At 44.1% G+C, this 22,954-nt stretch overlaps 1 protein-coding gene across 4 annotated transcripts in view; it reads right to left on the bottom strand.

Moving 5' to 3' along the window:
• Positions 1–22,954, bottom strand: part of TMEM63C (transmembrane protein 63C) — a 135,381-nt gene that overhangs the window by 85,377 nt on the left and 27,050 nt on the right. The gene's annotated exons all lie outside the window — the stretch shown is intronic.

Below are 22,954 nucleotides of genomic sequence, written 5' to 3'. Positions count from 1 at the left end.
AAGAGCTAAAGGAAACCAAGTGCAAAGAACTAAAGGAAACCATGAGAATGGATGCCTCACCAAATAAAGAATAAAGAATAAGGTGAAGGTAACTGCACAGATACATATAAAAGTCAGTATTAATGCATTTTGGGTTTGTAGTTCCTCTTTTTCGTCTATGATTTAAAAGATAACTGCATAAAACCAAAATTATAAATCTATGTTGATAGGCACACAATGTATGAAGATGTAATTTGTGACAATACAACATAAAGGGTGGGTGTAGAGCTATACAGGAACAAAGTTTTTGCATACTTTTGAAGCTAAGTTGATATTAATCTTCACTAGATTGTTATAAATTAAGCTGTTAATTGTAATCCTCAGAGCAACCGTTAAGAAAATAACTCAAAAATATATAGCAAATAAAGGGACTTCCCTGGTGGTGCAGTGGTTAAGAATCTGCCTGCCAGTGCAGGGGACATGGTTTCAAGCCCTGTTCCAGGAAGATCCCTCATGCCATGGAGCAACTAAGCCCGTGCGCCACAACTTCTGAGCCTGTGCTGTAGAGCCCACAAGCCACAGCTACTGAAGCCCATGCGCCTAGAGCCCATGCTCCGCAACAAGGGAAGCCACTGCAAGGAGAAGTCCACACACTGCAACGAAGAGTAACCCCTGCTTACTGCAACTAGAGAAAGCTCACGCGCAGCAACAAAGACCCAGTGCAGCCAATAAATAAATAAATGTATAAATATATATAGCAAAAAGAAATAACAGGGAAATTGAAAAGATATACTAGAAAATAAATGTATATATTTAACACAAGAGAACAGTGCTGGATAAAATAAAGAACAAAAATGGTATAAGACATAAGAAAACAGATAGCAAAATGGCAGAAGTAAGTCCTTCCTTAACGGTAATTACTTTAAATGTAAGTGGATTAAACTCTAATTAAAAGGCAGAGACTAGCAGAGTAAATTTTTTAAAAATACATGATCCAAGTATAAGCTGTCTACAAGAGACTCACTTTAGATCCAAAGACACAAATAGGTTCAAAGTGAAAGATGGAAAAAGATAGTCTATGCAAACAATAATCAAAGGGAGCTAGAGTGGCTATATTATGTCAAAATAAACTTTAAGACAAAATTGTTACAAGAGACAAAGAAATGACATTATATAATGATGAAAGGGTCATTCCATCAAAAAGATATGACAATTATATACGTATATGTACCTAGCAACAGAGGCACCAAAATATATGAAGCAAAAACTGACAAGATTAAAGGGGAAGGGACTTCCCTGGTGGTCCAGTGGTAAAGAATCTGCCTTCCAATGCAGGGGACATGGGTTTGATCCCTGGTCGGGAACTAAGATCCCACATGCCACAGGGCAACTAAGCCAGCACACCTCAACGAAAGAGCCTGCGTGCCACAAACTGTGGAGCCCATGCACCACAGCTAGAGAGAGAAAACCCACACGCCATTACTAGAGAGAAGCCCGCACGCCACAACGAAAATCCCGCATTCCTCACCAAAGATCTCATGTGCTGCAACTGAGACCCGAAACAGCCAAAAATAATAATAATAATAAATAAAATAAGTAAATGTTTAAAGGGGGAAATAGTTTGACAATAAGAGTTGGATACTTTAATACTCGACTTTTAATAATGGATAGAACAACTATATAGAAATCAGCAAAGATATAGAAGACTTGAACAACATAAAATAACTAGCCCTAGCAGACTCTGTAGAACACTCCACCCAACAATAACAGTATACACATTCTTCTCAATGTGTATTGAGAACACAATGTGTATTGAACATTCTCCAATATAAACCACAAGTTAGGCCATGAAACAAATCTTAATACTTTAAGTATATAAAGTATACAAAATATCTTCTGGGACCACAGTGGAAAATTAGAAACCCATAATAGACAAAAGTCTGGGAAACTCACAAAAATGTAGAAGTTAAATAACACATGCTTAAACAATAGGTCAAAGAAGAAATCTCACAAGAAATTAGAAAAGACTTTGAGATGAATGAAAATGAAGATATAATATACCACAACTTATGAGATATAGTGAAAGCAATGCTCAGATGGAATTTTATACCTATAAATTCCTACATTAAAAAAGAACATTAACTTTATATCTATAAATTCCTACATTCCTAATCAATAACCCATACTTCCAACTTAAGAAACCACAAAAAGAACAAACTAAACTCAAAGCAAGTAGAAAGAAGGAAACTATAAAGATTGGAGTGGAGATAAATGAAGTAGAGAATAGAAAAACAATAGAGAGAATCAACAAGATGAAAAGTTGGTGCTTTCTTAGGAAATCTACAAAATTGACAAACCTTTAGCTAGGAGAGAATGGAGAGTGACTGCTTAATGGGAAAAAGTCATCTTGTAATTAAAATGTTCTATAATTAGATAGTGGTGATGGTTGCACAACTCTGTGAATATACTAAAAACCACTGAATTTTACTCTTTAAAATGGTGAATTTTATGTTAATTTTATCTTAATAAAAAAAAGTCCACCTGTAGTTGATTTTTGTATGTATGGAAAATACGAGTCCAATCTCATTTTTTACCTATGGATACTCATTATTCCATCGTCATTTATTGAGGAAAAAACCCTGACCTTTCCAGACTGCTCTGCAGTACCAGCTCTGTCGTTTGTCAAGGATCCAAACAAGTGGGGCCTGTTTCTGGGCTCTCTGTTCTGTTCTGTTGGCCTATCTGTCTATCCCTGCAACCACCATTACTAAAACTTTATTGTAAAACTTAAAATATGATAGAGCAATTTCTCCTACCTTATCCTTTTACTTCAAGAGTATCATTGACCTTTCTCAGCTCTTTACATTTAGATTCAGCTTCTTAAGTTCTAAAACAAACCTGGTGGTACCCTGACTCAGTTTTGATCAAACCTATAAATAAGTTTGGGTGGATTGACATTTTAGAATTATTGAATCTCCCAATCCAAGAATATGGTATATCATACCAAGAACATGGTATAGTTTTATCATTTTTCCTATAGAGGTCTTGCACATCTTTTTTAAAAATGATTTATTTCCAAATTCTGATATTTTTCCACTATTTAAGTAATACATTAAAATTTTCTCATTTTCAAAGTATGTGTTTTTGCTATATAGGAATATAATTGACTTTTATATACTAACTTTTGTATTCAGCAACTTTGTTAAACTCTATTAATCCTAATAATTCCGAGATTATTTTAGATTTTCTAAATCTCTATATATAAGCATATCATTTGTACAGTTTTGTTTCTTCCTTTCCTATCTGTAATGAACTGAATTGTGTCCCCCCAAATTCATATGTTGAAGCTCCAACCCCCAGTGTGACTGTATTTGAAGAAAAGGACTTTAAGGAGATAATCAAGGTTAACTGAGGTCATAAGCGTGCAACCCTAATCCAATAGGATTGGCGTCCTTTTAAGAAGAGGAAGAGACCAGGAGTTCTCTCTCTCCGTGCACACACAGAGAAGAGGCCAGATGAAGACACAGCAAGAAGGTAGCCAACTGCAAGGAAGGAGAGACACTTCATGAGAAAGTAACTCTGCACCTTGATCTTGAACTTCTAGCCTCCAGAACTGTAAGAAAATAAATTTCTGTTGTTTGAACCACCCAGTCTGTGGTATTCCGTTATGGCAGCCCTAGCAGACTAATATAATACCCTTATACCTTTTTCTTTCTTTCTTCTTTTTCCTGCCTTCCTCCCTCCCTCCCTCCTTCCCTTCCTTCTCTCTCTCTCTCTCTCTCTCCTTTCTGAGCTGGCTAGGATGTAAAATATAAAATATAATAGTATATTTGTCTGTTTCCAACCACAAGGGAAAACTTTTATTGTTTCACCATTAGGCATGATGTTTGGTAAAATTTTAATAGATACCTTTTATCAGATTAAAGAAGTATACCTCTATTCTTAGCTTTTATATCATGAATAAATGTTAAATTTTATCAATCACTTCTTCTGCATCCAATAAAATGATAACTTTTTTCTCTTTGAAATGTTAGCATGGCAACTTACAGTGACTGCTGTCACTTCTTATAGATTTTGGGTTTTTTTTTTTTTTTTTTTTTTTTGCGGTACGTGGGCCTCTCACTGTTGGGGCCTCTCCCGTTGTGGAGCACAGGCTCCGGACACGCAGGCTCAGCGGCCCTGGCTCACGGGCCCAGCCACTCCGCTGCATGTGGGATTTTCCCGTACTGGGGCACGAACCCGTGTCCCCTGCATCGGCAGGCGGACTCTCAACCACTGCGCCACCAGGGAAGCCCTAGATTTTGTTTTAATTCTTTTTTTCCCATGCACATATTTTAAGCACTTATTTCTTTTAAAACAGTAAGCATATATTTCATATTCTGTGATCAAGAATTCCAGTGCTTCGAGTCTATGAGTCTGTTTCTGTTGCTTGTTGTTTTTGCTGTTCCTTGCTCATAGTGTCTTATTTCCTTGTGTGCTTGGTTATCTTTTGCTTAATTGTGTGCTATACGAATGGACATTGCATCTGAAGAGTATTTGCTGAAATACTTTGAGGCCTAGGATCATAGCACTGTCCCCAGGGAGGATTTTCATCTGCTTTTGCTGACCATACTGGAACTACCTTAAGTCAAGTTAAAGTATTGAGGTTTTCTTGATCAAAGGTGTGACAAGAACCTTGACTAAAAACTTACACAAGAACTGAGTTGTTTCTAATTCACTGTTACACTGGAGGGCTTGTCCTTTGGGTGCCAGCTGAAAGTAGGGAAGTTCTTAAACTCATCATTTTGGGTAGCCCAGCAGCCAGAAACACAGTCCAAGTTTGCATCTTTCTCTTCTAGTTTGGCAATGTCTGTAGAACTAAAGCAGCTTCTTCACCCTCTTATCAGCTCTTTGATGACTTTCATTTAGAATGTTTAGTTCATTTACTTTTAAGAAAACACCTTTATTGAGATATAATTCACATGCCCTGCAAATCACTCATTTAAAATGTACGATTCAGTGGGTTTTAGCATATTCACAGAGGTGTGCAATGATCACCACAATCTAATTTCAGAACATTTTTGTAACCCCGAAAAGATACCTCATACCAATTAGCTGTCACTTCCATCTCCCTCCCCCATCCCTCCCCCAGCCCTAGGAAACCACTCATCTACTTTCTGTTTTCATAAATGTGCTTATTCTGGACATTTCATAAAAATGGAATCATCCAATATGTGGTCTCTTAAGACTGGCTTCTTTCACTTAGCATAATATTTTCACAGTTCATCCATGTAGTCCACTTACTTTTAACGTAAGTATCTCTATGGTTGAGTTTAAATCTACCATCTTGCTATTTTTTCCCATTTTCCCCATATGTTCTTTGTTCTTTTTTGCCTTCCCTGCCTGCTGGGGATTGAGTATTTTTTAGGAGTTCGTTTTATCTCTTGGCTTATTAGTTATTCCTTTCTCTTTTTTTAGTGTTTGCTCTAAAGTTTACAACGTGCATCTTTAATTTCTACCTTTACATAATATTATCCCACTTCACATAGTACACAAGAAACTTAAAACACTGTAGTTCCTTTTCTTCCTCTCTTGTCCTTTGTGCTTGTTTGTCATACATTCTACTTCTATATTTATTATAAGCTCCACAGTAAATTGTCATTATTTTTGTTTAAACTTTTACTTCTCTTTAACATAAATTTTAAAATGAAGAGAAAACATCGTTTACATTTACCATTTCCCATATTCATTTCTTTCTATTTATTTCCTTGCAGGGATTTGAGTTTCCACCTGGTATCATTTCCCTCAAGCCTCCAACAGGTCTGCAGGTGATGGTTTCCCTCAGCTTTATCACTGGAAACAGAATTCTAGGTTGACAGTTTTCTCATTTTTCTTGTAGGATGTTAAAGATTTAGTCCCATAGTCTCCTGACTTGTATTATTTCTAATGAGAAGTCAGAGATTATTCATGTATCTTTCTTCCTTTATATAATGTTTCTTTTTTCCTCTGGCTCCTTGAAAAAAGTTTTGTTATCATTGATTTTCAGTAATTGTTTTTTTTTTGGCTGTACGTGGGCCTCTCACTGTTGTGGCCTCTCCTGTTTCGGAGCACAGGCTCCGGACGCGCAGGCTCAGCGGCCATGGCTCACGGGCCCAGCTGCTCCGCGGCATGTGGGATCTTTCCGGACCGGGGCACAAACCCGTGTCCCCTGCATCGGCAGGCGGACTCCCAACCACTGCGCCACCAGGGAAGCCCTTCAGTAATTATTTTTATCAGCAATTTCAATATGATGTGCCTTGGTATAATTTCTTGTGCTTGGCATTGATTCAGTTTCTTGGATCTGTGGGTTTATATTTTTCATCAAATATGAAAATTTTACAGCCATTATCTTTTCAAGTATATGCCTCCCTCAAGTATATGGAATAATTACATATATTATTCCAGTTGATATTGTCACAGGCTACTGAGACTCTCTTCTTTTTATAACCTTTTACTTCCCTCTCTGCTTCTCCTGTAGCCTCTTTGGAAGTCATCCAGATCCTGCTGGAGAACCTAAAAGTCCTTCACTGGAACACAAATTTCTATAAACAGCCTATCCTTTCTGTCAGATTTATTCATGTATCTGAAAAATAAAAAAGAGTACAAGGACATAATCAACCTCAGGGTTCAGCATAGTGGTTACCTCTTATGAAAACGTAGGAAAATTTAACTGTGTTGGCAATGTTTTATTTCTTAAGCTGGTAGCAAGAACATGGGTTTTGTTGTGTTATTCTTTACATCCTTTTGTTGTAAATATTGCATAATTTTTAAAGAGACACAGGGACATGAATCTTAACATGTTAGAGTCTCTGAAAGTGTAATGAAAGTGTTGAAATGAGACATTTGGGGCACAGAAAGCTTTTGGGGCCTAGATTTGGACTACCTGATACTGTTTTTCTGGCCCTTCAAAGATACTTCCTTGGTTTTCGTCCTCTTCTCTCTGTTTCCTGAAGAAGGGGTCCCTATGATAGAGCAGGGATAGAGGCAGTGGATACCCATGGGTCATTCTTTGAGTCTGATATCACTAGGCTGGCACTGTCTGCTTTCCAGCATACTTTAATCCTGACTTTATTACCAGCATATTATCAGTATGCAGAAAAATGTGGCTACAAGTAAGTATTTTTCAACTGCAGCAAGATGACTCTTCCCCCAGCGCTCATTTCCCCTGTGGCTGAGCAATGCTTAATACTCTCAGGTGTGTTCACTGCATCCTTTCACATGCTTCTATTCCCAGCAGAAATCCTCCCTCCCTCCTATGTCTCAGTCTAATGAGCTGGAGAACCAGCTACTTCCCTGCCCCAGCAATCCCCTCTGTAGCCTGGCCCCTCACCAAGACGCATAATAGCTAATAGCTAACATTTGTTACTTTTGCCATATTAACTCATCTAATCCTCATGACAACCGTACATGGTAGATATTACTATTATAGTTCTCATTTGATCTTCAAAATATCTCAGGTAAGGGAGACATCACTGTTATCATCTGTAACAATTTACAGATGAGGAATATGAGGTTCAATTACTTGACCAAGGTCACACAAGCAGGAAGTGGCTCAGCTCACACTGGAACCCAGTTTTTCTTTCTCTAGTTTTTGTATTTCTTGTGAATGATCAGGACTGTCTGGTCAACCCATAGAATAATGAGAAACAATCAATCACTGTTGATTTAAGCCCTGGGTTTGGGGTGGTTTGTAACCCAGCAATACGTAACTGAAACAGATGTTGAAGGTTAGATTATAGATGGGTATTTGCTCCATGAAAATAGATATTCAATGTATTGTTAAGTGAAAAAAGAAGGCTATAAAACAATATATTCAACATGATTTCACTGTTGTAAGAAACACAAAAAAGCACATAATCTGAACGTATTCAACTCGCAATTTGGTTAGTGTGTTTGATGTCAAAGGATAGCGTCAAAGGATGCTTCTATGCCTAATAGGATGCTGGTTAGTTCATATCCTATTGCCTGGGAGTGATGACTGGAACCCAAAGGGGAAGATAGTAGGGTGGGAGGTGGGAATCACTGTGGGGTGGTACTTCCCGAACCAGCCCTGCTACTCTACAAGCTGATGAGGATGGTCAGAGCAGTCAGTCCCAGGGGAGACCAGCTACATAATTTTCCAGGGTCAGTGAAAAGTGAAAATGAATGGCTCCTTGTTCAAATATCATGAAAAATTTCAAGACAGCAGAGCATCAGACCAAGTGAGGGGCACTTCTGGGCGTGCAGCACTGTATGACTGCACAGATCAAGTGTTCCCAGGCTAGGGCAGGGGTGCTCTCGTTTTCCCTCCACTTTCTGGCTGTGGAGAAAGGGCTGCTAGAGATTATTCCCAGAGGGAGGAGTGCCTGTGAGAGGAGAGCTGGGCACCCCCTTTCTTAGTTGAGTGCCTGCTGACTGGCCAACCTGTCCCACCCATGGTGAGGGGGGATGGAAAGGAGGAGGGACAGAGACAGCAGGGCAGAGCTGGGGCAGTGAAGGTGGTCTGCATGCCCCCATTTGGCTAGGCAAGAATGCAGGCGTTTCCTGTGGGTCAGTACCTCCTAAGGAGGTAACTGAGGAGGAATTCCAATGACGGGCATCCAGGGGTGAGTGTTGACAGGGTGTGTTGAAAAAAGTCTAGCCAGATAACCCTTCTCCCCAGAGAATGCGACTCCTCACCCCACTTGGAAGATTTCACTCCGAGGAGGCACTGGTCATCAGGCAGTGTTGGCCGAGAGAACAAGACCTGTGGCCTCCCCCTTCCAGCTCTTATCCCCCAACCCCCATCACACCCCAACCTCAAACCTAGGGGGTAAAAGCATTCTGATGGGGGAGAGAGGGAAGAGAAGCCCCCTCCCCACTCCTAGCTTTGCTTGGCATTGGGGGAGGAAGGGGTAGGATTGGCCTGTATTTGCATATGATGTTTAACTTTTAAATTGGACTAAACTAACCTGAATTTTTAATAATTGAAAAAACAACTAGGAGATTTGATCAGAAAACTAGAAATCTGCCAGGAATATTGTTCAAGGCCAGAAGAAGAGATTTGACAGAGCGTGGTTGAAGGCTGTGACGAGAGACAAAGCAAAAATGTGTCCTGTTTGATCCTGTCAGATTCAGACTTTTCCATAAACCAGGTCCATATGAATAGGAATACGTCTGGACGGGTACAGAGTTGGGTATTAGATAATAGTCGGGCTTGGGGATTTTGTACGCAGACAAAAAGCGATTTTCAATGAAGGAAGCATTCTGTCTCCACCCAGCCTGCCTCTGAGTCTCCGGCCCATCCAGACCCCATGATTCACAGGCAGCCGGGCCTCATGGGGGCCCAGCACTCAGCCGGCTCTGGGGTAGAGGGGGATGAATTCCATCCTCAGCCTCCCCACCCCACAGGGTATATACAGCCCCTCTGGGCACAGGGACCCAGCCTCCCTCATCTGTCTTCCCCAGTGCCAGGAAAAGTCTGGTACATCAGAACACCACCTCAGAGTCAGGAAAGCGTCTATCGCCTGAGAGGGGCCGGGTGGGCACGATTCACAGGGGATGGGGCCAGGGGGATGGGTGCACGATGAGGAGGGGATAGAGGTAGGCAAATAAGGTGAGCAGCTTGTCCCTGGAACTGTCTATCACCACCCTGGGGGCCGGGTCGGGGTTGGATGGATCGCAGGGCTGGTGGAAATGGGGTGAGGATAGAGAGAGGGGGCAGAAATGGCAGCTGAGGGATGGGGGCAGTGGGAGCTGCCTTTCTTTTGTTTCCGTGGCTTTTAAATCTTGTGGGGAACAAAGCCTCTCTCTGCTGGGAGGGGCTCCTTTTCCTTAAGCTGGGAGGGGTGTGTGTGTGTGTGTGTGTGTGTGTGTGTGTGTGTGTGTGTGTCTGTGTGTGTGTGTGTGTGTGTGTGTGTGTGTGTGTAGTATGTGCGAGAGCTCACTCTCTCTCTCTCTCTCTCTCCTCTCTCTCCCTCTCCCTCACACAGGCCTGCCCCCTCTTTCACAGCCCCAGGGGGAATGACTCAGCAGGATAACCCAGGCTCCAGTGCAGCTGCTGGGTCCCCACCCACCGGCTCCCTGCTGGGCTTCTCCTCCCCGGGGCTCTCATACCGGCGGCCAGAGGCTTGGATCTCTGACCTGATCACCAGGGCGGGGAGCTTCCCAGGCCAAGGCCCCTGTGATGTCACTTGATGGCCTGGAGGATGGGAGCTGGGCAGCCCCTGCCCATCAGCAGGGCGCCTCACTCACCCCATTCCTGCACTGTCCCCTCAGGGGCTAACATTTCTGGTTCCTGTGCTGGGCACTGTGCTGGGCGCTCAGCATGCATGGTTTCATCTCATCCTTACCTAGCGAGGTTGGCGCTCTGATCGTTGTCATCTACAGTGTCCGCAAGTGAGGTGCAAGAGACCGAACACCTGGGCCGAGGCACTCCTTCACACCCGGCTCTGACAGGTCCTCACGCCCTCACCTGAGGGATGACAGAACAAGGTACCGGAAAGGGATTGGGTCCTTCCTGACACTGTAGAGTTTCTATATGAGCTGTGGATGGCCTGCCTCTAGACTTAATTTACATGAGAGGGCAATACAAGTCTATCTCATTTAAGCCAATCCTACTTTGAGTTTCTTGTCCCTTCACAGCCAAACCAAATTCTAAGTGAAACCCATAGTGAGTTTGTTCTCTGCTTCCCTCACCTAGGCTTTCGCCAGTATGAGACGGGCAGGGAAGACCCCAGCTGAGCCTCTCTTGGTTTGGACCTTGGAGGATATTTAATGATGGGGGCCAAAGACAGTGTCCAGTCATTAAGTGGCCAAGGAGCCAGAAAGGGAGGGACTGGGCAAGGCCTCTTTCTCCTCAGGGTCCCAGCAAACAGACACCTTGATTTTTAGCCCAGTGAGACCCAGGCCAGACTTCTGACCTCCAGAACTGGATGGTGAGTGGACACTTATATATGTTGGAACAGAAAAACAGTGTGTAATCCTCCCTTCATGGAAGCATCCAGCTATCATGGAAACAGAACATGTGGAAATACAGTTCTAAAATCCACCTGACAGCCAGCAGAAGAGGAATAGAGACACAGCTTCCAAAAAGAATCATTTCCATTTCCAGTATTCACAATTTTGAGCTGAATTCTCCTCTGCCACATTTAAACAAGACAGTTCTTCATTTAATGAACTTCAATAGAGGAGCAATAGTAAACCTAAAAGAAAGAGTACATTTGAAAAATATTCTAGCCTCTCATTATTTCCTATAAAAAGATAATCCCTTCCCTTTAAAACACCTTATGTAACAACACTCCAAAGTGTTTTAAAAATGAGAATGAGGTCTGAAGACTCAGAACCAAGATGGTGACTGAGTTAACTTTATGCCCCCATGGGACTATGAGAAACTAAAAGGTAGAGACCAGCGCAGCACCCGGCGCACAGAAGATGCTGGTTGAGTATTTGTTTACTGGCAGACTGACTATTCTGTACTGTACTAAGGAGTCTGGAGCAGAGATTGAAGGGGACCAAAGCACCCCTGGGGATGAAATAGTGGTGGAGACCAGGAAAGAGATAACATAGGAGAAGAGACGATGACTCTGGGGGGTGGGGCAGTGAGAAAATAGGAGTGGTGTGGTAGGTAGCACACCCCTGCTCAAACAGCGCAATCCTCCTGGGGTCAGCTGGAAAGTCCTGCACGTTATTAAGGCAGGATATTCCTAGGAATATCCTGCCTAGGAATATCAGCTAGCAATGGCTCGACCATGTTCAGGGTAGCATTTGTTCCTCACAACCTCAAGGGCAGGGATTATTACTGCATTCTTTCTGGAAGAGAAAGCTAGGTCGTAGAACTGCAGAGTCACTTGCCCAAGACCACTCACTAGGAAATGCAGCAGCTGGAACTTGAACCTGGGGCTTCTGATCACAAACATTACCTTCTTCGGAACAAAGGATGCAATTGGGGATTTCTGGCTTTAATGGCCCTGGGTGTGGTTTGTAAAGCCCTGAAGTGAAGAGGAGGTGGGACAAGGCTGGGGACGTTAGGTAACCTCTCAGCAGATTGGAGGGCTGGTAGACAGGCGCTCCCAGCACGAGAGAACACAAACAGTGCATTTGCACAAACAGGAAAAAAATGCCCCTAACTCAAGATGCTTTACCGCCATCTACTGGAAAATTGTCATAATAACCATGCAAATCTAGGATGACTCAAGTGTGAAAATGATGCCCCCTGGAATTTTAAAGTGCAGAACCTGAACAACTGTACTGGGTGGCCCTAGATACATCTCGCCTCGCCTGACAGATTGAAAAGACAGGTTCCCTGAAACCATGGTAACTAAAGCCCTGCCCTCCTCTTTCTTGCCTGGGATTCCCTGGCTCAAACAGAGGTTCTGTTGTAGTCTGTCTCTGATAGTTTTGCTACTCAGGCCCCTGTAGACTCTATTCATCCTTCCTTCTACTTTGTGCACATGTCCTGAGCATCTGCTCTGGGCCAAGTTCCATGCTACGCTCTGTGGTTACAACATGGGCAGAACCTATTCTCTACACTTCAGGAGCTCACAGTTCAATGGAGAACAGGACATTAAAACTCGGTGTGATATGGTGCAGACTTGGGGGCTAGGGAAGGTTTCCTGGAGACGAGGGCAGCTATGTCAAGCCTGAAGGCTAGTTCAATAAGGCAGGCAGAGGGGCAGGAAGTGTGTTTCAGTTGGGGGCCATAGCACATGCAAAGGCCGGAAGGCTCTGAGTAAGCATGCAGCCTACAAGGCTTTGGGGTCGGATCCTGGAGGGCCTCAGGTGGGTCCTTGGAACTCCAGGGGTCCCAGGTCACTTCCCAGGGCAGGCTCCCTGCACAGGTGGGCACTGGAGACAGTGAGTCAGAGGGCTGGCTTCTGGCTGAGGTGGCAATGGGGCTGGGGCTTCAGCTCCCTCAATCCTCACAACCACTGGTAAAGAACTATTTGTGCGCCCACATTCTATGGCTTAAATTGAGACTCAGAGAGGTTAAGTAACTTGCTCAAGGTCACACAGCTGGAGAGTAACTAAGGTTGGATTCAGATCTGTGACTCCAAGCTCTGGCAGTGGCACCCATGGGTCTTGTATGTGTCTCTGCTGAAGGACACCAGGGAGGAGAGGAGACCACTCCCATCCTCATCTCCTTTAAGCTTTCAGGTCTCCCTTTCTGAGGCCCAGACCTAGAAAAAGAAAGGAAGGGGGTAGGTCCTCATATGAGAGGACAACGTCTCACCGCTACCACTCATTCAGCCCAGGCAATTCTGCTCCTGCCTGGAAAGTCAGGGCTCAGCACCCTCCCCAGGCGGACTCCCCTCGTGTGTCCCCCTCAGCTCAGGGACAATGCGTTCTTCCTCTGCAAGGCCTCAGAACAGCAGCCTTCCTGCTCTTACGGGGCTTCTGAAGCCTGCTTGTTTCTCCCTCAAGGCTTCAGGCTCTTACAAGGGTAATATTTATAGAAATGTACTAGGGTGCATTTTCCCATCTGGATCAGAGAAAGTGTAAGCGTCTATCCTGGACTATTTGTGTCCTTCGCCACTTACTAGCTGTGAGTTCTTGAACATTTTCCTAAGCCTCTGGCTCCTCTCCAGTAAGATGTGAATATCTCACCTGGCAGTTTGAGACCTGAATGAGATAGTGTATATAAAGTCCCAGGCATGTGGTCATTACTTACACTTCTCCCCAACTAGTCAACTGTCAACTAGCTATGTGGGGGACTCAGTGGCCAACAGTCTTGACCTTCTCCTGGTGCTGTTAGAGTCTGAGTTACCACACACACACACACACGCACGCACACCAGGCAGAGGGGCAGCTTGCTCAGGGATAACAGAGGCTCTGGCCCAGCCTCCTTCAGAAACAACCAAGAAGCGATGGACATGCAAAGCTCGTAAAGTGCCCAGCACAGAGCCCAGCCCAGAGCACGGTTGGGTTCGGTCGGCGCTGCCCTTCACCTTTCTTCTACCTTCAAGCCCTGGCTGGAATGGATGCAGGTAGGAGGCCTCAGGGAGCCTGTTAGCTTCCAGGGACTGAATAGTTGGTGTAATGGGGTTTGGAGTTTACAGTTTCATTTACTTGCAGGAAATAACTTTCGCTCTGCTGCTTGGCCAGCCTCTGGAGGCTTCCATTAGGGCTGGGAGCAGGGTCACCCAACCTTTGAGCTTCAGTTTCCTCATGTATAAAATGAGGCAAGGAATCTTTACTAAGACCAGCACTGTGAGGATTAAAATGCAAGAAGTCCCTAAAGGGTCTATCACAATGCCAGAAACAAGATAAACCCCAAAGGAAGTATAGCTATGGTCACAGTGGTGGGATCCAGGAGGGTTTGGAGCTACCTGAAGGATGCTACTCTCAACCATCCAACTGCTAACCACCGTGCGAGGTTGAGAATACAGGTGCCATAGCTGTCGAGGCGCCAGGAGCCAATCTCGCCCTGCTCCACTCCTCTTATGGGAGAGAAGCTGGTACAAACTTTCTGCAGTGGGTAGCTGGCAATAGGGATCCTTTCCACTCAGCCACTCCACTTCTAGGAATTCAGCCAAGGAAATAATCATAGAGCCCCACAGAGTTGTTTGTGCTAGGACATTCACTGCAATGTTACTAATAATAGTGAGAAATTGGGAATAATCTAAAGTCAGAGATGCACTCAACACACACTTTGGTTGAATGCCAAATGGCCAAGATCAGTACTATTCAGCTGAAGTCCAGGTCAATGTCTAATATGACCTTTATGGAACAAACATCTTTGATAAAGAGTACATCTAAAATTTTATCAGAGATTGCTTGTGATGATAATTTCATTATTAATGAATGTCATTGTCAATGCTTAACCATTTAACATTTTAGAGTGAGAGCAATACACACTTCCCCAGGGCTGGCAGTAGTGAGCTTTGCTCCTGTATTGGATACTACGCACGTTTGTGTTAATAAATTGATGCTTACTTTCAACTGAGGATGGTGGAGAAGTGTGATCCTCACTTTTTCTAATAATTTCTACTTTTCTTTAAATTCTTTATATTTCTTCCTATGTTGGGTCAAATATGATTTGCCATGGATAGTATTACACATTATTTTAGAGGTTTGCCTCCTCATGAAATTGGGATGTTGGTTGACATTCTGTTTTTATTTTATCTTTACAAGGTGTAAATAATGACAAATAGGGCTTTCTATTAAAGCTTCATGACCTAGATAGAATAAGGTGACTAAAAGTTGACTACATTTTAAAAGATTGGGACTTCCCTGGTGGTGCAGTGGTTAAGAATCCACCTGCCAGTGCCGGGGACACGGGTTCGATCCCTGGTCCGGCTACGGAGCAACTAAGCCCATGCGCCACAACTACTGAGCCTGCGCTCTAGAGCCCGCGAGCCACAACTACTGAGCCCACACACCACAACTACTGGAGCCCACGTGCCTAGAGCCCGTGCTCCGCAGCAAGAGAAGCCACCGCAATGAGAAGCCTACGCACCGCACCGAAGAGTAGCCCCCTCTCACTGCAACTAGAGAGAGCCCGCGCACAGCAACGAAGACCCAGTGCAGCCAAAAATAAATAAATAAATTTAAAAAAATAAAAAAAGATTATTTTGTTTAGTGTTGCAAATGCTAGTGTCACAAACAATTCTACAAAGATTAGAACTACGATACAATCTAATCTCTATTATTCTGCTTCATAATATTTTAATGTTTTATTGTTGTCGCCTCCAAAAGCATCTTCTAAAAGTATTTGGCTGACATGCTTTCTCAATATTTGTATTAGCTATCCATGTTTCCTTCTATATTTAAACATTTGAAAGGCTTAATAATGATTTCTGTACCCAAAAAAAGGGACAGTGTTTATAATTATCATGAGTGATACAGCATTTTACTTTTGCAATAATAAATATACATTTATTCTTTAACTGGTAGAATTTCAACAAATAGAGCACAAAAGAAGATACTCATTACAAGTTACTTCTAGAAGGTGATCTACATTAGAAAGTGATTATTAGCGGTAGAGCCAAATGACATGCCATGTGTGTATAACGGAGATGATTTTGCTTCTTGGATGCGAAGGTTATGTAACACAGTCATAGCTCATGGATCATACACAAGTCCAGGGAACCCAGAAATGATGCTGAAGTCTGAACTTAGCTCTTCAGCCTTTCAAAGACCAAGGCTGAAGATGAAGCTGAAGAGCATATTCTGACCAGATACCAAGGTCAAAGGCAAATTGCCTCCCTGCTAAACTGTGTCCCTTCTGTAAGAGAGACATACAAATGGTCCATTGAAAATGATGTGGGAAATGTATTTATCAACATGGAAGGACTTTTTTATTATTGCTGAATTTTAAACACTAGTTATAAAAGAGGATGAAGTGTGAGCCCAAATTTGTAATTAAGGAGGAAAAGTCTGAATAGATAGAGGATTGAAGGACACATATGAAATGTTAATGATGATTATCTCTGGGTTTAGTATTAAAGGATTTCTGCTTCGTTTTAATAAAAATTTTTGTGTTTTCTTATAAAACATGTTACTCATATGATTTTTAAAAATAGAAAATATTTGGGCTTCCCTGGTGGTGCAGTGGTTGAGAGTCCGCCTGCCGATGCAGGGGACATGGGTTCGTGCCCCAGTCCGGGAAGACCCCACATGCCGTGGAGCAGCTGGGCCCGTGAGCCATGGCCGCTGAGCCTGCGCTTCCGGAGCCTGTGCTCCGCAATGGGAGAGGCCACGACAGTGAGAGGTCCGCGTACCGCCAAAAAAAAAAAAAAAAAAAAAAATTCAAAATTCACCTTTTCTGTCTCTTCTTTTCTGTTTCATCCAGGGCCAGATTTCAAGCTTGCTGAGCTGGCCAGATGGTCTGGGACACTGACCACAGCTGCCTGTAGTCCTTACTGTCCATGTTCATTTGAGGTCAAGGCTTTGGCAGGCTGCAGCTGCCTCTCCTGGGCCTGTTTCTGTGAGGAGAGATGCCAAGAGCAAGGCAAAGGGCAGTGGGGGTGGGGGGAAGGGCAGGGGGTAGTAGCTCCATTTGACCAGTGAGGAACTGGGATCTCAGTGAGGCCGGAAGTGCCAGGAAAATCTTGTGTCTGTCCTGAGATCTGGGGGATAAATAACTTGAATATGCCTAAGCTTTTCCATAGTAGAAGAAAGCACTCCCCCAAATTAATTTTACTTTTCCTTTTTATCAATACAACTCACAAATTTTAGCTGATTACCCAGCTATCCGTAGCTAGGTGTGGCCATGTGACTAAGTTCTAGGTGATGAGAAGTAAGTGGCTGTGTTGTGTGCAACTTCCAGGAAACATCCTTAAAGAGAGGGGCATGTCCTTTCTCCGTGTCCCCTTCTTGCTGGTTGGAATATAGATATGATGGCTGGGGCAGGAGCAACCATTCTGGACCATCAGGCAACATGCTTGGGATGATGGAGCAACAAAGTAGAAAGAGTCTGGGCAGATAAACATTGAGCCTCCGTAGCAGCCCTGGACTGGCTCCTTTAAACTTCACTGATGTGACAGTGAAGTAAACTTCCATCTTAGTTTAAACCAGTGTTCTCTTGGGGTTTCTGTCATACGTCACAGAACCTAACCTTAATTAATTACCATAGCTACCTCTTACTTAATATTTCTGCCCCAGCCACTATTCTAAGTGCTTTACAAGTGTTACCTTGTTTAATCCATATAAAAATTCTATGAGGTGGGAACTATTATTAACCTTGTTTCGCAAATCAGGAACCTGAGACACAGAGAGGTTGATTAACTTGCTCAAGGTCACACAGGTGACTGATGGAACTGAAGTCTGAGCCTAGATCATCTGGCGCCGGAGGCTGTCCTCTGACTGCTCTTCCGGACCCTCTCCTTTGGCTCCTGGTCCCAGCTGACACTTCCATCCCCTACTGCAGACCTCTTTATGCTATCTCTAGTCCCCATTCCACCCCATTCCCTGTCTCCAGCAAAAAGCCCATTCTCTCTACACCTTGTTTCACTGAGAAAGGATTCTGGCTGGCTAACTCAGGCTAAAGCATAAGAGACCAGCCTAAGCATGGTATGTTCCCGCTCCATAAGAAAAGCAGGCTCTTTATTTCTATGTCAGTGTGAGGGTTTAAGTGTGAGAAACACAGAAGGAACAACACTGGGTGAGGCTTGGGCACTGGAATCAAGTAAAGTGAATTTTATACCTGCTGCCAGCAAGCTTTGCAATCTTGGCACATCTCAAAACCACTCTGAGCCCCCATTTTCCCCCTCTACAAAATAGGTAGAATCAGACTTTCATTAGGCATGGGTGCTGTAAGGATTAGATGAAATAACCAGTGTGAAGGCTCCTGGCCCCCACCGGCCAGGCACAATAAGTATCAGTAAATATGAATCTTTATACGGTGGGATTCTGTTTATCCGTTGCTCCTTCTAGCCTATTTTTAAAGGTCAGACATTGAGATACAGTAACGTCCACCTTCTTGAAGGGTACAGATCTATAAGTTTTGACAAACATATAGTCATATAACTACCACCACAATCAAGGTATAGATTTCCACACCCAAATTGTTCCCTCCTTCGTCCCCAAGACTGTTTCTTACTCATTCTAACATTTATTGAGCACCCACTGTGTGCCAGGCTCTGTGCTGGGTCCAAGCTACAGAAACAAAGCTGACAGGTAAGTCCCTGTCCTTGGAAGTTTATAGTTTATCAGATGGAACAGGACAACAAACTAGAAAATAAACATACAAACAAACAGGATCATCATAGAAGCAGTAGATGCTATGCAGCAAGCAGGATTATTTGGTAGTTAGTAGCTGGGGGATTATTTCAGTCGAAAAGGCAGGTGCTATCCTTGTCATTTAAAATTCACAACCAAAGCTGCAGGTTAGTTAAAAGCCCCATTTAATGGGCAAGGTATTTGAGGCTCAAAGGAAGGAACTTCCTCAAGGTCACACAGCAAGTGAATGGGAAAACAAGGCTTCAGGCTCTAGCCAGCAGACACCAAAAGCTCACACCAAAAGCTCGTGCTTTTTCCATCACATCACACCAGGCCCTGGGCCATCTCTGCTGGAGCAGCGGGGGTTCCGGGGTGTGAGGTCTGGGCAGCCTGCTGCTCTGCGGCCATAAGGGCATAGCCAAGAGCCCTATGACAGCCAAGCGCACTGCAGTGACCTCACTCTCCTGGTCTCCCCTCCCTCCTCCTCTAATTGAGATGTCAACCTTCTGCCTCATACCCTCCCATCTTGGACACCTGGCATTGCAGGGGTCTCCACGGAGACCGCCGACCTCCTCCTGTGCCTCCCGAGCTTCTCCATCCTGAAGACATACACTGAGGTTGTGTCAGACAGGTGAATGTCCACTCTCTCATCACCGCTTTCCTTTCCTCCCTCCTTTTCCTTCTTCTCCCCTCTGCCTTCTACCTCCTTCTTCTTTTCCCTCCCTCTTTCTCTCTCCCTCTGCCTCCTGCATGCTTGGAGACGAAAGGGCCAATTAATCTTGCTGCCACTACCTCTGTCCGCTAAACTGTGTACCGGTCCACAGGCATAGGCATTCCTACCACGACTGCCTGAGCAGTCCCTGAAAACCATGGCTAATTGGTAAAAGATCGCATTCGTTTTTCCATAGCCTGAACACTTCAAAGGAGGCTCTGCCAAAGCCGAGGCAAGGTTGCCACCCTGATGCATCAATCACTAGGGAGACCGCTGAGGGTACCTGTCACTCAGAGGGTGACATTCACACCTGCTGTTTCTACCTTGGCATGTGGTTCTTGCATGATGAACATCACTGGCCCCAATCACATTCACACTCTCCAGCACCACAAACAGCAGAGCGTTAGAGAACATTTGATTAATGTGCTGCAGGCTTACTTTGTTTATGCAATTTTACCCAAATATCTTATGTAAAGAGATATTATGCAGATCTCTTATTCTGAGGGAGTATGTTTTGTACCTGCATCCTTCATTCATCTTCCAGAAAAGTTAACTAGCAATGAGATTTTTCCATGTTAAGCCACATTTTAAATCGAACATAGGCAAGGCTTGCAAATTAATGTGCAGGAAATCTCTGAACCTCAGTTTCCTCATAAGAAAAATGGGTTTAATACTTTTTCCCCAGCTAGCTTACAGGGCTGTGGAGAGGCTTGTGGAATAAAATTTTAATTCTGTAGATGTACTTTGTAAACTGCAAAGCAGTATATTACATCAAAGTAATGTTACTGTTAAAGTGAAGATGCAGTTGGCCAAGTAAATTATCACCTCCAAATAGAAATTCTGTGATAATCCAATTTTCATGTATTCGGCTGGCTAAGACGAAGATTACACTTGTATGTTTTTTGAATCCAGGCAGGCAGGGATGGCGTCTCACTAAACTTTCTGAGACTTGGGGAGCATTTTGTGGTTGCCTCTGGCTATGACTTGGTATTGACAGTGAAGAGCATCCTGTCTGAGGATGTCTATTAAAATCTTAATTTCAGGGCACTAGGCAAAACCTTCAATCAGGGCAATATCTTTAAGTGAACATCTCCTGCCATCGCCTAGCTGCCTGCACCTGCCCTTCAGGGAGAATGGGAGTCATTAAAGGAAACTGAACATTGGAAAAAACAAAAAGGTAACCTTGAGACCCCAGTCTATCTTCATCCTGATCAATCTGAAATAAGAGCATGAGAATGAAGGAAACCCACCCCCACTGCCTCCTTAGGTGTGGCCCTTGCTTCTTGGAATGTTCTCTGTCCCAGACACTTGGGGAGTTGTAGGGCCAGACAGACATGTGTAGGGTTCCCCACCCAAGGGAGAAGCTGCTTACTGCACAGAGTTCTTCTCTTTGTACACAATATTTTGAAGCAAAGTGGAATGATCGCCACTGGGAAGGGAATTCATTTTATTCAGATAACCTCAGGAAATAGCAAGATTTGTGGTACATATTTCTGGGAAAGCGCTCACAAGCAATCAGATGCCTGTCTGTGTTCCTGACCCCTTGGGATCGCCTGCAGGTACAGTCATAGCTTGACTATGAGAACATATGATAAGGGCGAGGGAGAGTGTGGCTTATAAATCATTTTCTGGCACTGTTTGTGGAGGATGAAACTGGAGTTGGGGTGGGTGGTGGCGGGATGCAAGATCAATGGAAATGTGTCCTCAGCAGACATTTCAAAGACCTTGGAATGTAGCTTTTCCTCTCAGATAAAGACCAGTATCAATTCATCATCGATACACTTTTACTCAGTGTCCCATCATCATGTTAGGCAATATGGAGGAGACCCCCAAATATTTCCAACATAGACCGGGAGCTCTCATTTTAGTTAGAAAGATAAGGCGTTCTTGCCGATAAAGATAAGAGCCCAGAAGAGAGACAGGAGGAGGAAGAAGCTAACACTGTCCAGTCTCCTGCTGGGACTGAGGCACTTATGTCATCCCATTTGATCATCAGCAACACCACAAGGTAACATCTTCATCCCGTTTTGCGGATGAGAATACTGAGATCAGAGAGGTTTGATGACTTGCTCCAGGTGCCACAGCTGGTTAGTGGCAATAAAGTGTCCATTCTTAGTCTGCTTAATTCTGGTGGGGCCAGAATTGAAGGGAAGTTTTCGAACTGCCTTCTATATTGATTTTGTCAGAGATAATCACCAACTTTAGAAAAACAAAAACAAAATAACATTTGGCTGTGTTTCCTCTTACTCCGTTCACTTAGGAGCGGGGTGCCGAGGAGCTACTAGCTCTAGATCTGAAGCTTTAATGGCCTTTTCTGTTGATAAACCATATTTCTAAATAAATCATTGTTTTTGTCCGTTTGTGTTTCCAAGGCCAGATCTCTGCCTCTTTCCTGGCTGAATACTCCCTTCCCCCACCAACATCTTCCCACGTTTCTTTTAAAGCTTCTCCTTTCTCTCTCTCTCCTTCCCTACCCTCACACACACACAGACATTCAGACGCACACCTTCCCACCACACACCCATATGCAAAATAAAATTAGAAATACCCCCCAACTCTCAAGGTATTTAGGGAATGGAGATCTTCAATCAATAGAGCCAAATGCTCCATTCCCTCCCTGTCTCCTCCAGACAGCTATGATTTTGACACCAAGAAGCTCTAAAGGAAAAAAAAGCCACCTGTGCTTTCCTCTATCTGCCCTGTGGCCGCTGGATCTCACAGGGCTGCCAGATTCTCAGAGCCAACACCTGGCAAGCTGTTCTTTTGTTTGTATGTAAAATCCTTTCAGAACATGAAAATGTTTCCTGGTCCCCTCTTTTTTTGTTTTTTGGTTTTTTTTTTTCTGGTACGCGGGCCTCTCACTGTTGTGGCCTCTCCCTTTGCGGAGCACAGGCTCCAGACGCGCAGGCTCAGCGGCCATGGCTCACGGGCCCAGCCGCTCCGCGGCATGTGGGATCTTCCCGGACCGGGGCACGAACCCGCATTCCCTGCATCGGCAGGTGGACTCTCAACCACTGCACCAACAGGGAAGCCCCCCTCTTTTATTTTGATGCACACTGTCGAAATCCAGAGAAAACAGTATGTGATGTTTCAAAAATACAGGCTGAGCTGATAAGCATATTGTCCTCGTTTTAAGGGATTGTTCTTGTTTTAATCAACCCGTTGAGGAAGCAATAAATAATCATTTATTTATGACGTTTGCCTTTACCCAGAGGAGTGGAACAGGGCAGGTAGGTGAGCTCCGACAGCCCGAGAAACCGAGGTAGTGGCGGTGTCAATATTCCTGCAGTGGTTCAAAGCTGTCTCTGCTCCCTCCAACCTCCACTTGACACACACTGGCCAACTGTCCCCACCCTCTTGGTACCCACCTCAGACTAGTGGGATCAGAAAAAGAAAGGAAATAGGAACAGGGAGATGAGGGCGGGACTCCAGGCAGAAGCTCTGTGTCTGGATGAACCACTCAGTTGTCCTCCCTTCTCCCAAATCAGAGCTCCCCCTGGGTCTCAGGGTGATGCTGCGCTGTGTAGAGGCTGAGAGCAGGTCCATTAGTTCAAATCCAGGCTCTGTCACTTACCCGCTCTGTGTCCTTGGGCATGTGACTTAGCTTCTCTGTGCACCAATCTCCTC

Source organism: Globicephala melas, chromosome 2 (genome assembly GCF_963455315.2).
Source record: "Globicephala melas chromosome 2, mGloMel1.2, whole genome shotgun sequence".
Taxonomy (NCBI): Eukaryota; Metazoa; Chordata; class Mammalia; order Artiodactyla; family Delphinidae; genus Globicephala; species Globicephala melas.
The sequence above is the reverse complement of the archived record's forward strand: the minus strand, read 5'-3'. Positions and strand labels throughout refer to the sequence as shown.